Source organism: Pinus tabuliformis, chromosome 1_2 (genome assembly GCF_031772625.1).
Source record: "Pinus tabuliformis cultivar Carrire ecotype Pingquan chromosome 1_2, CPIR1, whole genome shotgun sequence".
In the NCBI taxonomy this organism is placed as follows: Eukaryota; Viridiplantae; Streptophyta; class Pinopsida; order Pinales; family Pinaceae; genus Pinus; species Pinus tabuliformis.
In genome coordinates this window covers 1,282,086,141-1,282,093,251 of record NC_142298.1, presented here as the reverse complement: position 1 = coordinate 1,282,093,251, position 7,111 = coordinate 1,282,086,141, and positions in this window count along the sequence as shown.

Here is a 7,111-nt window from a genome sequence, read left to right as displayed (position 1 = left end):
AGGTACCTCATTGCCACGACATTTTCTCATCACTTTTTCTGCCAACAACTGGGTGGCTGTGCACACCCCTTTGTCCTGAATGTTAGTAATGACGTAGCCCCTCTGCTTTTTCTCCAACTTATATTTCTTTTTCATGGCCTCTGCGAGCACCAAGTCTCCACCTGTGCCAGCAATTTCCGCGGGGTCCCTTCCCATATAGGAAAGTTACGAAATCTTATGAATAAGCTCTGTCATGATAGGAATAGGCTCCTCCAGCCACAGGTACCCATCATGCACCAAGAAAAGCAGTTGCCTGATGACAAATATTTTGATTGGTGCCCGGTGAAAGTGTGGAATCCACAGTAGGTAGAGTAGCCCGGCCTTCTCCACACTGCACAGCCATTTCTGCTACTGTAGTGTTGTAACTAATCCCTCCTTGCTCTGTTTCATAAGTTGGTTAGTCTCCAAATGGAGAAACTTTTCACTGTCCATGAGGTCCCAATATTCAAATTTCATCATGGGCACGAGGCCCAGAGCTGAACCTTCAAATAGAATTCCCTCTCAGAGGAACAGGGTTTTGAGTGCGCTCTTAACGGCATCCAAATTTTAGGTACTTTTACTCTCCCTTTTCGCGGAGGGACATACTTGGGTAGATTTGTTGTGGTGCACACTGGCTCAACGTCTTCATCCATTTCTATATCTGGTTCAACTTCTTCTACGAAGGCCTCGAGATCCTCCTCATCATCATCTGTCTCCGAATTAACCAACTTGCCCTTATCTTCCATAGACAGCTTACCAAACCGCGGGTTTCGCAAAGACATATGGACCGGTCCTGCAACCCGTGGGTCCTTTTTGGGCCTCGATGTTCGGGGCAATTTTGGAATTTCTAGTGCATCCCCCACCGATGACATAGGGCTCGGCGCGACTCCCTTGGCTGTCGACATCACTCTATTCAGAAGGTCCTGTGTCTCTTTGGGCAATGTTTCAAACACTGAACTTGCTTTCAAAGCCTCTAAAGTCGTAAGGTCCATACCCAATTGATAGCACAATAACTGAATTCTCAAGATGCCAAGGGTTGTTCGGTGGATGACCATCTGTGATTTATAGGCCTGCCAGAATTGAAATTCGACCGTTCCCCCCTCATTCGGCTCATTAATGCGAGATTGGCAGTAGATCGTTCCAAATCTAGTTCTGACTCTGTGTCTTAATTTCCCACCAACCACTCCTCGTTGTCTTAAATGGGATATCTTGTCATGAACAGTGACCCCAATGGTCACTTCCCAGTCTACCCATGTAGCAATGCAACCTCCCATGTGCGGGCACAACCCTTGTGACCTACTGACCCTGTGGACAGTCCCCCTATCACGCCGCTCCCACACAGACTCTTTTATAGTCTCGTGCTCTCTTCCAACTACTTGGAGCATTGAGACTATGTTTTCTACGGATAGTCAGGTGGTCACACCACCCGTGCGAGGCTCCCTGGCACCTTCTAGCATAGTTCGCAGGCACCCCCCACTTACCCTCGCATCAGTCAGCGCTTCACATTATTCCTTATATGGTGCCCTCCGTTGGTTTCTTTGTCTAGTAAGGTGCGGCCACAACCATGGTAGCAGAGCCCCAAATTCTTCTAATGTAGTAGTATGGCTGCCTACCTCTTGTCCTGTCATGCTTAGTTTCTCGGCGCAACCTGCCTGTGTGATTTTGGCTTCCAGTTTGTTGATTTCTTTGTCCAAGATCCTGCTTTTCTTCCTCAACTGTACTCGATCTTCTTCAAGTTCTCAAAGTTTCACGTGCCCTCACCAAATGGCTTCCTGTAGCTGCATATGGTTGATTTCGCATGGTGGCATAATTCCTTCTGGTAGGTCTTCACACACTATCCCTTTTGCTGGGATTACTCTATGTGGAGCTTTATGTGGGGGTTTTTCGGAAATACCAGTCCCTTCTTCCTTCCACAACCTCGGAACCAGCTCAGCGACCATGTTTTTTCATATTGTCCTATAGGCCCATTTGATCACTGGAATGCACAGGTCCCAATTTGTACACTGTAGCTTATGTCCTCTATTCATGACGTTGCATACCTTGGTGAACACTTCTCTATCGATAGTTGGTAGCGCAAACCTCCTTTTTGGCCATCGCGCCTTGTTCTGGCTTTCAATCCTGAGACTAGTGTGCACTGGAACAAACTGCATGTTATACGTCTGTACCCATCGGGAAAGATGTGCACGCAAGTTATTTTGTCCCTTACAACCAGTGCTCATTAGTGACCAGGGTTTTCCAAATTGTATGCACATCATTTTTCTACATTCACGCCAGCTTACAATGGTCTCCTGATGTGTACTCCACCATCATGCGGGTGTTGTGCGTAGTGCCCATTCCAGCGCACCGTACCATTGCTGTCCCGGTACTGTTGTTTCAAATTTTTCTAGGAATTCATCTACCGCTGTCACCCCATCATATGTTGGCAGTTCCTTCACCTCTGTGGTTACGCAACACAGTGATCTAATCATCATGTTGCAATTCAGCGTTGTCACTTCATGCAACTGGTTCTACCAGCGCTCCACTTCTTCATCTGAATCCGAAGTACAGGAGCTATCGCTCTCCCATGAGACTCTCCCATCTACAGTTAGGTGCACCCGATCCTAGTCTTGCGCCATTATCTGGTAAATACAATCCATCTCATCATCGCTTTCACCATTTCACACTGGTTCAGTGTAGCGCATTCCTTCGGCGGGGTCTAATGGGACTACTACGCATAGTGACTTTTTCTCGAATATCATCTTCCTCTTCTTCAGGTTTATGAATCTATTCATATCAATCACCCAGTCTATTCCTAGTCATGCGGGATAGGGATTGCTGTCATTGAAAATATCTATTACTTCAAAGTCTGTCTGTGTGCTCACACCTTCGATATCAACTGTTACTCCTTGCAACCTCCCCATGGGCACAATCTTCTGTTAGTTCACCATTCGTAATTGAATAGGGGACCACTACAACATGGGCCTACCCATGCATTCCTAGGTTTGCTTTGGTAACACATTCGCGTCTGACACTAGATCTAGGTTTACTTGATCCATTTCGTATTCACCAATCTGCGCCATCAATCTCATTTCCCTCCCAATGCGCAATGTATGCTTTCCCAGTTTCCAGACTATGCACAGTTCTCCTAACCCCACACACCTAGTGATCAGCTCTTAGAGTCCCTTAACTGCCTTGTTGTCGTGCAGTAATTTCATGCATGTCTCCAGAAAGGTAGTAAGCATGGAAGGATCCATTCCCGGCTCTGGTTGATCCTTACTACCTAAAGTGGAGGCCTCCGTGAAGCTCTTCTTAGCTTCCATAAATGTCTCCTTTGCGTGTTCCAAGTCAAACTCAAGTTCCTTTGCAGGAGCCTTACAACCCCATGTATCTCCATCAGGCTACTTCCCCTTGTCTTCCCATCTATTCACGCCGCTTCTGAGCATCATGTTCACATTTGGGTCTTCTTCGCGCGGTTCAGAACTCATCATTTGGATATTTTGAGTTGGAGGAGACTGAAGTACCCCTTTCTCGTGCATCTATGTGATTAATGTAGGAAAATCTATCATTTCATGATCAAACTGAGCACAATATGAATAGGATATCCTCGTCAGGTTGGTGCAATTGCGGGCATAGTGCCCTGGTCCTCCACAATTGTAGAAAATTAACTATTTGTGGCCCCTTCCTGGTCCCATTCCTCCTCGTCCTCGACCTTGCCCTTGAAATCCAATGCACGCCATCCCTGCAGTTGGGTCAATGGCTCAAGTTTCTATCTGCATCCTATAGGTTGGGGTCTGATCCATCATTAGCTCATAGCTGCAACAAGTGTGCTCCTCGTGGCCTACCACCCTACAAAAATTACAAAATAGCTGCAGGGGAGTCTGTGTATACTTCTACAACAGATGACAATTGTCTGTCATGTGTTTTCCTCCTATCTGATAGATTGCACACCATAACGCGGGTGTCGCACTTGGCCCTGTCTATGCTTCTGGTATCAACGGCATAGGTCCCCCTCCTGCCAAGTAATTCATCAATACTGGAAAGTGGTCCTTATCATGGCCCTGGCTTTTGCATTTTAAGCACCATACTTCATCGCACACCTCTGGCCGAGGTGCCCTATCTTGCTTCAAACTCTGCATCTCCAGACATAGATTCTATAGTTGCTCATGGATTTGTTGAACTCCCAACCCAGGATCTTGTATCAGGGTCTCATGCAATTTCATCGCCAATTCCAATGCTTCGGCCTGGGTTGAAAGCTTCTGTTGTGACAGCACCGTCCTCGGGTACGACGTCAGGGATGCCACAAACCATGCATAATGCTTTTCATATGTGAGTGTCATATTAGCCTCACCGATTGTACTCTTCAGTCACTAATCCAAATCCCAGGGGGTCTCACCTAGGAGCATCGCGATCTCTTTGAACTTGATGATTGACTGTGTCTCAAATTTCAGCCAGCTAAATTCTCTATTCAACGCATTCTAGATCTTTGTTATCCCTGCATTTGGGTGGTCGTTAGAGTGCTTAATATACCATGTCAATGTGCAATCCTGCAGTGCGCTTACCAATGTAGCCTTCTTAATGTTGTCATCCGTGACCCCTTACACTTCCCACACTATTCTTACCACGAACTAGAACTGGTCTAGGTCCTCATTTCCTACTCCTCTGAATATGGGTAGCTTGATCACATTCACCATGCTGAATTATGGCATTAATGGAGTTGGAGTGGGTGGAGATGGAGCTGAGGGAGGTGAAGCGGGTGGTGGCATGGGTGGAGGTGGTAACTGTAGAATGCACTACTTTATCAAACTGACCGCACTTCTTGGAGAGATCTGAGTGAGCTCTTCCTCGCTCTCTCGCGAAGGTGAAATCAGGGGACTATTTTCTAATTCTCTGCTACCTTTGTAGATCTTTTCGCTCCGCGTCTTCCCAAACATTAATGTATTCGCATAACCCTCTTCTCACATAACATCATCTTAATCTAGGTATTCAAATATTTGATGTACTAACCGCACGGTCCCTTGAGAAAACATCGTTCTAATTCACTATAGCTGACGTTCGTGTCTACTGTAAACTCAGTGACGAATCCCCCTATTATCTGGTCGAGCCAGTGGTCCACAGCTCACGTGATCTTGTCTTCTGATGCCTCTAGTCTACGCACTAATTCCGGAGTCCACACTATGGGTTGTTGAGCTTACACCTTCCTTGGCTGTCGGCTAACCTCGCGATCCACTCATACAACTCAGAAGGAAAGGATGCAAAGAAAATCTTGTGGATTTCTGTATATATGTACCGATCCAGCCACCTTTGCTCAGATACTTGCGGAGTTCTGTTTTCCTGTGTCGCGAACTCATGAATATTCTTGTCCAACCACTCTTCAATTTCCTTCTTTCTTGGGTTCTAGTGGTACCACATCAGACATCCATTAGACAGATCCTGGTCCCGCTAATAAATCCATTTGTTGGCTACATGGGGCCTGACCCAGGTTCAACAGTGAGTCTAGCCAATAAAATCTCGGTACTACTAGCTCTTTTGGCAACAGTCTACGGGGTGCAGACTGAGGTCTCACCCAAAGTAGTATGGGAGGGTTCTAGAACCAGGTTTTTGCACCCTGGGATGTTTGACATGGGAGATGGGTACCCGATTCAACCTTCATGCTTACTAGATTATGTGTACCAGCAAGCTTTTGGCATTCTATGGAACGTCCTTCGCGCGGCTCTAGCCGCAATGCGACCAATGTTAATTTCCCAAGTCTTCCTTAATTAGTGTTTGTTCATTAATTCCTTATAAGGTTTCCATTCATAATCATACATATAAGTGCGCGCATATAAATAAATATATACAATCAACACATAATATTCAAATACAGATCTATGGATTATATGCACATTATTCCAAACCAACTTATCTTTATTAATCATCTTTTTCAAGTTCAGTACAATACAGACCCAACTCCACCCTGTGCACTCAGCTACAGGGATCCGCGCACTCAGTTGCGGACTCTACTAGGCCTCTACACACTCAGCCGCAGAGCCTCTACCTACTACTATGACCCAATACCTTCATATCTATTTCTATCCTATAGCCATGCCTTTGCATCTATCTACTCCTTGCCAAAAACTCATAACTGTCTTTACACTTAGAGCCTCACTCTATTTATACAATCCCATGGTCCGTGGACCATGGGTAGGCCGACACCCTTTACATTAAATTACATTATTTTATGGTGGACAACCCTAGACTCTCACACTCCGCGCCCACATTTCGTGGGGTCTTTACATTACACTTGACCAAAAATCAGGCTTCAAGCCCCAAAAATATGTTATGGGGGGGGGATCCGCTACCCAACAATACCTATGTTGTCCTCCACAATGTCCCAGGCTAATAGGAGATCGACAGAGGTAACCACATACCAAGCTTTTAGTTTGGTAGCTAGCCCTACCAAACTAGAGAGGGCTCTCTCTATGAAATTACAGTCAAATATGACTGAGATATAAAGTATTTTAGGCTAGACAGCTAGGCTCAGGTGAGTTTTGGGAATTTAGGGTTCTTGATGCTGGATAAGGGAGAAAAACCAGGTAGCTAGGTCAGAGGGTCAAAGGGTTACAAAAATAACTAGCATTTGCACCAGATGTTGCAAAGGAAACGCCGTAAGGCATAAATTGAAAAAAGCAAATAGAACAAAAAAATACTTTGATAAAGAATAAAAATATATTGAACACTGAAATCAATGCCCCATTAACTGAAACCACTTAGTAGACGTTCCATATGAAATGGGCATATGATCCAAGAGTCCCATCCCCAAACTGCTTCCTCTCTATGTAAAATTGTTTGGGTTATATTGTGATTCCATGGGATTGATGCCGACCTCGCAGGCAATGCCCATCCCTAGTGAGTATAGAGGTATTTTAGGTGGCATGATTGGAGGAACAGTGCTGCAGACTCTAATTCTTATGTTTATCACGTATAGGACTCACTGGGACAGAGAGTTATTTACCTGTAATTCCAAATCTACTCTTTACTAACATTCTTCCTGGGCTTCGTAATTTAGTATATCGCTGGTTTTACCCATAAATTGCAGGCTTCACAAGCTAAAGATCGGATTAAACTTTGGGGAGGT